Below are 10,081 nucleotides of genomic sequence, written 5' to 3'. Positions count from 1 at the left end.
GAGTGTTTTGCTTTTGTTGTTTTGGGGTTTCCGTGTTTATTTTAAAGGTTAAGAACTTACCTGGAGTCAGTTCTGTGTAGGGCATTGATTCTCTTCTCCTCACCCCTAGGGGTTATCTCTCTGAAAAGACTTCTAGAATATTCTAAAAGTAAAACTGTTATGTGGGTTGGTTTTGTGTTTAGGGCTGGTTTTTTTAATATACAGCATAGTAGCATTTCAAGTATGCCATGTTCTTTTTTAATTTATTATTTCTACAGCAGATAGCAAGAAAGTTAAAAAGAAACAACATTGCAGGTGACAGCTCTGAAAAAAGTGATGGCATCTTCAGGTAATTCACAGCACGTGACTGTGCATGAGGAGCTGTTCCTGGACACATTCTGTTTTTCTGTGGGACAGAGCACTGGGACAGAGCCCTTGGACATCTCTGGGCTTGCTGAGGGAGACATCAGCTTTTCCAGGACTGCGAGGTGAAGTTGGCACCCCCTTGGCTGCCTGGGGCTGGTGTGGATGGGCTCTGGCAGGAGGGAGCACAGAGGCATCTCCATTTCCTTTGTTTCCTTAGCTCCGAGGGCAGCCGGGTTCCTGTCCCACCCCAGGCGTCCCGTGGGACTCGGGCAGGCGGCTCCAGGCTGTGCCTCAGGCTCCCCTCTGTGCTCCCCTCTGTGCCTCAGGCTCTCCCCTCTGTGCTCCCCTCTGTGCCTCAGGCTCTCCTCTCTGCTCCCCTCTGTGCCTCAGGTTCCCCTCTCTGCTCCCCTCTGTGCCTCAGGCTCCTCTCTGCTCCCCTCTGTGCTCCCCTCTGTGCCTCAGGCTCTCCCCTCTGTGCTCCCCTCTGTGCTCCCCTGTGCGCCTCAGGCTCCCCTCTGTGCCTCAGGCTCCTCTCTGCTCCCCTCTGTGCCTCAGGCTCCTCTCTGCTCCCCTCTGTGCTCCCCTCTGTGCCTCAGGCTCTCCTCTCTGCTCCCCTCTGTGCCTCAGGTTCCCCTCTCTGCTCCCCTCTGTGCCTCAGGCTCCCCTCTGTGCTCCCCTCTGTGCCTCAGGCTCCCCTCTGCTCCCCTCTGCTCCCCTCTGCTCCCCTCTGCTCCCCTCTGCTCCCCTCTGCTCCCCTCTGCTCCCCTCTGCTCCCCTGCAGGTGAGCGCTGTGAGCTGCAGGTGCACGAGCACTTCCCTGCCTCCAGCACCGCGGGGCACTGCACTGAGTCCAGAGGGGATTTTGGATGCGACTTTAATGCAGGTTATAAAAGTACTTGAGATGGTGAGACAATCCCATCGCCTCTGTTCCTTGAGGAGTGTTTAGAAGTGATTAGGAAATTCTGCTTCTGCTCAGTGTTTGTGTGGGTTAATAGCCCTTCAATGGCTGTGTCGTGTTTGCTTGTCTTTACCTTCTCTGTGTTTACTCTTGGCAATTAATTAACAAGGATGGGAAAAGAAAGTTAGAGCCGAGTTAAATGGTCTATTTTTGTGTTTGGCAGCAAAGACAATGAAGCGTTTTCCTCCTGTGAATTGATCTTCAAATAGCTGAGAAGAGATCCCATCCCACAGCAATGCTTCCCAGGCTGACCTCTCAGGGCTGAACCTGGCAGGAGGCAGCACTTACCAGGTCACCAAGGCTGATTTTGTGATACCTTCATGGTAAGTTTTGAGCAGAGTCCTGGTGTGTGAATTGTACTTGTAAAAAATCACCACTTCCCCTGGTTTTCATCATACTTGCTACAGCCTGTGGCATACAGACTTTCATTCAGAAAACAAATAAATAAATGAAGTGCTTTGTGAAAAGTCAAAGGAGACTTTAACTTTGACACTGTTTGTCATCCAAGAGAAGACTGGATTTTGGCACAACAGTCCATTGATTGTTTCTGTACTTTCCTCACAATATCCAGCTCCAATACTAAATTGGTAAGTTAATTTGGGCTGATTTGAACATATTGTTTTAGATCAGTTTCTGAATTCACAAGACATCAAATGGTTAGATTATAATAAGAGAATTTAAAGAGTTTGTGTTGAATCTTCAGTTCACATGGTCTCATGTTAAATGCCTTTCTTTGTATATGTCCACTGGAAAAACGACTTTTCCTTCTCAAGGCCTTCATTGTATCTGGCAGAGGGGAAAGCTGCCTGGGCTGCTTTAAAAACCACAGCTGAAATTTGGTATATGCAGTGTGTAAATGATCTTTATTTGTTCTGGTTTATTACTGATTGCGTGATTACTTGATGGGTTTGCTTTCTACCTTGAATCTTTTTATTTTTGTGACAGACAGTGACAGCTGCTGCTTTCACACTCCTGCTTCTCCTGTCTTGCATTTCCAGGGAAGGAACTCCCATGGATTTGCCCCTCAGCTGTGGAGCTGCTTCCTTTCCCTCTCGTGCTTGTATTGGTTGTTTTGGCAGTGGGGTGTTGGTTCTCAGTCACTCACTCACATTCCAGCAAATGCCTTGGACAGAGCCCATTCCTGTATTTCACAGAAAAGAGTCCAATATTCCTCTTTAATCTCCCAGAGCTATTGAAATCAGATAATTAAATAGTAGAGGCTCTTAATAATTGGTATGTCAGGCTATATTGTAGCTTTATTCTGTAGGATGGTTTCAAGCCTACATCTTTTAAATGTGTAATCAGTATTTCTATTATTATTCTTTCACAATATAGTGTATTAGTGTAATTATGTGTCTGAGCCAGCTTTAAAATCTAAGCCTGAAATCCTCTACCAAGATGTAATAATTTTTAAAAATGACTTGTCTGGCATGACAGTCCAAGAGCTGAGGGGGCAGAGCTGTTCTGGTGCACAAGTGTCAGTAGGTGCTGCCATGTGAGGGCTCAGTGCCCTGCTGCTGCTGTTGGGCCTCACTGTTTGCACGGGGCTTTGGGGATTTTGGAGACAGAAGGGGCTGGCTGTGGTGTGGCCGATGAGATGAAAGCCAGGCTAAACTCAAGGTGTGGCTCTATTGGCTGACCTCAGTGGACACACATTAACCTGGGTGTGGGAGGAGCAAACAGCACCAAGCAGATCTCTGCAGCAGGTGTTGGTAGCCAGTGCAGGCAAGGAGCAGTAATTCACCAGCTGCTGAGAAATCAAGGACAAAACTGTTGGTGCTGCCTCAGTGCATGACAGAAATGTTGTAGTTACTCTCCCCAGGCATGCCTGCATGCCTGATGGAGGAGAGGAGGGGCTCCTGCCAGGAGCATTGTTCACCCTGGTGTTGGCAGCTGTCCTTCAGCCAGCCCAGCCCAGCCCAGCCCAGCAGCATCCATGGGGACAGGAGAGAGCTGAGCTCTGTTTGCACACTGCTGCTCCTGCTCAGGTGCCTTTCCAGCCTCATGACCCACATGAGGAGCTGCTTGTGTCCATCAGCAAGCCACAGAGGAAATCCTCCCAGGCAGATGCTGAGAGAACTTCCCTTGCTCTGTCCCCTCTGGAACACTTGGATGAAGGCTCAATTGTGACCTATTTGAACTGATTTCACTGCATGGCACTGAAGGATTAAAATAATGCTGTTGTGATGAGCTAGTCCTCCATCCTTTCAGTCTGTCACCTTGCTCTTCCTCGGGTGATTGTCTGGAGAAGTCTCCTCTGGATTGCTTGATTATGAGGAATGGGGTTGAATTTATATTTCCTAAAGCAATGGTATGGCTTACAAAGTAATGGTATGGCTTACAAAGCAATGGTATGGCTTACAAAGCAATGGTATGGCTTACAAAGCAATGGTATGGCTTACAAAGTAATGGTATGGCTTACAAAGTAATGGTATGGTTTACAAAGTAATGGTATGGTTTACAAAGTAATGGTATGGTTTACTCTTGGGAGAGCCGTAAGGGGTCCCAGTTTAGGAATAGCAGTCCCAAAGAAATGTGAAAGGTTAATTTTGGTTTGCCAGGCCCTGGTTGGCTTTTGAAAATGACAATCAAGCACCATGGAAATGTGGGTTTGGAAGGATTAAGGCCCCTGTAGCACAAGGGTGTTGTAAGATCTCATTTCTGGCTTTAGAAGTCTGCATTTGGGCAGGAAGTCTGGGCACTTGCTGGCAATGGGCAGAACCAGTGAAGTCTGGGCAGAAAGGAGGAACCTGGCAGTGCTTCATTCCAGCTTGTGAGTCCTGCCTAAGGCTTTCTCCTACATGGAATTCCTAATGGGCTCTGCCCTGGGAGCTCTCAGCAGCTCAGTCTGGTTTCTGAAATGATCTCTGTACTCTTGCATGAGCAGCATTGAGTGTCACACATTCCACAAGGGAGCTGAGCACTGTTCAAGGTACTCTGGAGCACAGAATGTTGTAAATGTGGCTCTGAACTCCTCCTGCTGAAACCCTTTTCCTGGGGGGCTGGAAACAAAACACAAGAATAGATGTCATAGCCCAGTCCAAGTATTCCCTAGGGATGGAAAAAAATCTGGATTCCAGTCACCTTACCAGACATTCATTTGAACAGAAATGGAACAGCTCCAAAAGAGGAGTGGGAAGGACAGAAAGTCCTTTTCCCTATGGACTTGTTACTTTGGAATTTAGGAAAAGAGGAGATTAAACAAAGGTCCAAACATCCCAGCCTGTGTTCTTTTGCTTGGCTAAATAAAAGAAGCCTCAACATTAACGGCTGTGGGAGACTAAGTCTGTTTAGCCTGTTCCCTACCAAAGAGCAAGGAATTAATCCTGCACATAGATGTGTGCCCCTTGGCATGGGAGGAAAAGGTGCATGCTGCTGGGTTGGGAACCTTCTGTTCCTGAGGCTACTTCCACCCCTCACCTCTGCTTGGGAATTCCACAGTGGTGAAGTCTTTGTACACCTGGAGCTTAATGCCACCCACCCCTGGCCCGGAGCCTTGGCCTGGTGTCTGCAGCTGTACTACACTGTCTGAAAATTTGCTTAAAAATACAGGTCAGGCTTTAAGAGCTCAAAGAAGGCTTAAATACTTGGTGAGTTGTGATTGTTGTTGCTCCTTCTACGGCAAGGTGCAGGATCACAAGTGAGATATCGAGTTTGGAAATTCTAAGAGGGAATTGGGATGTGAGCTGCAATCCTTGTGGCCAGGACAGCTTTTAGAAGCCCCTTTCCCCAATAAAGTTGCTTCTCAGAGATAGTTAATTTAGAAATAAAACTTTTAATATTCCAGACCACAAACAACACTGAAGCAAACAAAGGCATTGCAAGTGGCTCTGCATGTAATCGTCACACTCGAGTTTGCAGCCCAATGGGATAATCTTTGTTTCCTTGAGAGGAGAATGAAGGCTCTGGAGAATATTTGTGAAACAATTCCCTATCCTTAACAGCTGAGAAATGTTTAGGTTACAGCTCTGTTTACCGGGTTTGTGCTGGTTAAATGAGTGGTGGGTACAGACTGAACCGCGGGGCGGCTGCAGCTGCACGGAGCCATCATCCTGATGGATCCAGCTCTGGGTTTGGGATGCTCTCAGGGCCCTCAGAGCCTCCATGCTGGGATCTGTCATCCTGATGGATCCAGCTCTGGGTTTGGGATGCGCCCAGGGCCCCCAGAGCTTCCATGCCAGGATCCGTCATCCTGATGGATCCAGCTCTGGGTTTGGGATGTGCTTAGGGCCCCCAGAGCCTCCATCCTGGCAGAGCACTCAGTGTTATGAGTAGAACAGCTGCCCATTTTTTAAAAAGGTTGCAGAGTTCACAGGTTGGGCCAATTGCTGCCAGGGTGGAGTTCTGTTTGTTGTTGTAATCAACTGTCATTTTCGTTAACTACCTGTTGTTGATAGTCAGCATGCGAATGACATCGGATCCAGAATGGAACGGGAGGGACCCCTCACCAAACCCAGCCAAAAACCCCTAAAACAACGAGCCAACACAAAATTGATGAATCAAAGTGTGACTAGACATGAGGAACAGAATCCAGCATCCGCCAAGACCTTTTTACCCCTCACCCTAACCTCAAAAGATGTCGGCTAGACAGAGAACCTCGAATGTTGATCCAAAATGAAAGGAATTTCCTGATGCTCTCGTGAGGATGGAGCCCCCATCTCTGCCTGCAAACCAGTGCCCAAAGCTGAGCTCCCTCGTCCTCCTTCTCCGAGTCGCTCCTGGGAGCAGCGGCAGCGTGAGCACGGATCTGTTGGTCCTCCCCACCCGAGCAGATCACTTTTAACAAAAGCATTAAAGAGGAGAAAGGTCTGCTGCCCGTGTCGGTGTCGCTCAGCAGGGCAGGGCAGCGCTGTCGTAGTGGTCCAGCAGGCTGTGTGCGATGAAGGCGCGCTGCGAGTGCAGGGTCCCGCAGGGCCGGCAGAGCAGGATCTCGCAGCTCGGGCACATCCTCCCGGAGCGCCGCGGGGCCCCGAGCTGCGGCAGCGGGCACGGCTCCTCCTGCGGCCGCCGGCTGCCCCTCCTGTGCCAGCACCTCCGCGCGTCCTCTGCCAGCGGGCTCCTTCCCTGCGGGCTGCGAGCGGCACACACACACACACACACACACACAGAGGTGACAAACAGCCCCTGGATGCATTGGGGAGAAGGATTCGTGAGTTCATGAATCGTTAGATTTATCAGCCCTTCCAGAACCTGTGCCTGTGACACCCTACGAGTGGGTGCCGCGTGTGGCCACCTGGGAAAGCAGGGATGGACAGTGAAAGGGAGAGTCTGGCTCTGGGCTGCGGTGGCAGTGACAAGCTGATAGTTTTAGAGCACAGAATTATTGAATGATTTTCATCATTTAAACAAAACCATAAGGGTGGCATCAGCTACGGGTAGGAGCTGATGCTCACCTGTACTCCTAACGGGGTAGGAGCTTCAATGTGCAACTCTTCTGTGCATGATTGTGGCATGAGCTGCGTGTGTTTGCATGAAAACAAACTCCACAGAGCTCTGTCCTACACATGCTGTCCACATCCTCCCCGTGCTGTCCTACACATCACAAAGATTCTTGTCCCACTTGTGTGCACCAGCAAGGCACCCCAATGTGGCCAGTAAAGCCAGCACTGGCCAGTATTGCACTGGCCTTGGCCAGAGATGGAAGAGCTGAAAGGAAAGCTCTCCTGATCAAATTATACACCCTTCTGTTCTACCTACACAATCCCTGACAGAGCTCATGAATCAGTGCTGACTGCAGAGATGATCTGGCTTGGCTGCACCACTGTGAAAGCTCTGTAAGCTCTGGTGGCTCAAATGCATTTAAAACCCATTGCCATGCAGTGTGTCTGTAGGAGTGGATCCAGTAAAGTCTGAAGGCTGACTCTCTCTCCATTAACATGAGAGTACCATGGGAGGTTACTAGCTTACTGTTCAATTTTTAATTTTTTTTTCTTTTAGCTCAAACAGAGCAAAATCCATATTTATCACTTACAAATAAGGATGAATGTTCAGAAAACAGGATTTTACTGTTTCAGTTGTATTTGTCTGCCTCCTGAATGCGCTCTTCAGTGAAATTATGAACAACAGACAACATTTCACAGCAGTAATTCACTTCTTGGATGTTTGACTATGTTTCTAGTCCAGTTCCTCAGCAGAAAAATCCCAAAACCAAGCCCTTGGTATTAATTGTGCTGCAATTAGATCAGAGAGAAAAATCTGGCTCTCAGGTTCATTTCTTGCTAGTGTATTTTAATCTTCTGTGGAGCCTGCAACCAGCTGCTGTGGCTATTGAGGCTAATGCAGTTAGCTGAGTAATTGTGGAGACTTGCGTGCACTTCCTGCTAAGACGGTAATTTCATGATAATTACCAAAGGCAGACTCTTGTTAGGAGATCTGTAGGGAAAACAGCTCTTGGATGAGAAAATACACTTTTTGGAAACCCCTCCTTGATCTTAGCATACACTCAGTATACTTCATGTTAAGGAAGAATAATACCAGGGAGAAAGAGCCAAGCAAAGAATTTCAAATCCTGTAAGAATGATTATAATAACTCAAAACTAATACATTCACAAAGCAGTAAGCTCTAAGTAATTTTTACCTTTGCTTGCTTTGGTTAATAAAATGAATTGTTATTATTTGTTTGTCTTTTTGTTTCGTTTCCCTTTTTCTCCTTTTAACTGGAAAGAATAAGTATAAAGGCACTATTACGGGAACACAGGCATTAATTATGAATTTTCAGAAATTTAGTATCATTAACGTTGTTGAACAGTTATTTTTGCTGCTGCCCATGCATTGACATTTTCCATTGCACCCCGGAGTTACTGCTCTGGTGTAATTTTTTTTTTTTTAAAGTTACTGCTGGAAACGGTGGGGTTGTCCCAGTGGCAGTGCTGGTGTGTCTACCTGGAGAAACAGAGATGCTGCTCCTGCTAATCTCTTGCTCGAGGCATAGGGAAATGGGTATTAGATAAACACACAGACACACAAGACTTGGAGAAGTTAATTTCATCTCTAGTGCTGCCAGAGACTTAATAGTTTTTAGCTCAAGTTGTTCAATTAGCCTCTGTTTCCTTGTTTGTGAAACAGTTAATCCAATGGAGATGACAAAGTGTCTGTGACTCTTCCAAAGCTGCTCTGGAAATGCTCACAAAATTTCTTGTTCGAAAATTTTGTGCAAAATGCAAAATATAATCTTGGGTGTACTTACAATTTATTTTTGGGAGACCCAGAGAAGAGGCTCAGTCGAGAAAATCTCTTCTTGAAGAGCCGCTCTCGCTTTTTCCGGCCGTGCTTCCCCTCTCCTGTGCTTTCTTCTGTCAGCTCCTTCTTTCCTTTGTGCCAGCTCATTTTATCTGTCATACCAGCAGCACCTGGAAGCAGAAGTCTGAGTCTGAAAACCTCAGCTTTGCTGGGTTGTACCTGGTGAAGTCTGGATCTGCTGCTCTACAGACCTGAGAGGGTCCCGGGCACGCAGGAGCTCAGTGGAGATCACTGAGCAGCTGCTCTCCATCAGATGAAGAAAATACCTGCTCTGAAAAATCCTGCAGGCACAAAGTGACTCTGGATAGTCTTGCTCTATTCCAGATAATCATGGAAAGTAGGCTTGGACATTAAATAGAATGAATATTTCCCTCTGCTGGCTCCTTTTCATGGCTGAGGAGTTCCTTAAACTGGGAGCAGAGGCGGATCATTGGACACGAGCGAGGAGCAGCAGCCAGGGCAACAGCTCTGTGCAGGGACCAGGAGCAGTGAAACAAATGTGAGATGGAACAAACGCTGCTAGGCAAAAAACAGACCCCTGAAAAGATGAAGAACCAACTGGGGATTTCGGTTAAGGCTTGGAAATGGTTTCCTTTTTCTTTTGATAAAGCAGTTGATTAGCCCGCATTTCCGTGTTGCAATGCTTTGTCTCCGAGAATCATCCCTTTGGCCTCTCTGATCGAATTAGTGCCTCTGCTCCACATTTCATATTTGGTAATTGCATTAACTTTTGGTTGCTTGACTTGGAGGGTCATGCCCCCCCCTCCTCTGTCTGTTGTCTTGTTCCTGCCTGCTACAAATATTTCCCACAAATCTTCTAAATCAAACCACACAAAGCTCGTATGCTTAAAAACAAAATTTGCAACCATTTTTAACTTTTCTTCTTTTACTCTTCTTCTCCTCCCTCCTCAGCCCCTCACGGACTTTTAAGCAGAGTTCCCTGTGCCCACTTTTTACCACAGGGACACACACAGGCAGGAGGGACTGGGCCTCACTGTGCAAATGCTTGGCAGCATCACAGCTGCAAAGTTTTCAAATTTATCCATTAATACACATTAACAAGGAACTGTACATCCCTTGAAGGAGCACAGAGCATCACACCTTGCTACTCAGGCTTGGTAATGAGCCACCCAGGGTTTTAACAGAGCCCAGGTAAGCTGGACCTGGATCTTTCAGAGAAATGGCAGAAAAGACAATTTATGAGAGAAATTACAAATGCTTCACTGACCTGTAAAAGGAAATTATCACTACAGCACTAATTTGCTGTGAAGGAATGAATAGAAGTTGTGAGTGAAAGAAAATTACACACCCCACAAATTTGTCACAAATTAAAACCTCAACCCCACAGACTTGAGGTTTTAATTTGTGACAAAATAATCTGCACATGCAAGACCCATTTTAGGCAAGCAGTGGTGCTGAGGTGAAGCTCTGCAGAACAGAGCAGCTGTGGCTAATAAAGGCAGCAGCTGGGCAGGTACCATCTGCCTTACTTCTGAGAGGTGAGCTGCAAGGGCTGGGTCATTCCCTACCAATTCCACT

This window comes from Molothrus aeneus, chromosome 10 (assembly GCF_037042795.1).
Source record: "Molothrus aeneus isolate 106 chromosome 10, BPBGC_Maene_1.0, whole genome shotgun sequence".
NCBI classification, from domain to species: Eukaryota; Metazoa; Chordata; class Aves; order Passeriformes; family Icteridae; genus Molothrus; species Molothrus aeneus.
This window is presented reverse-complemented; position numbering follows the sequence as displayed.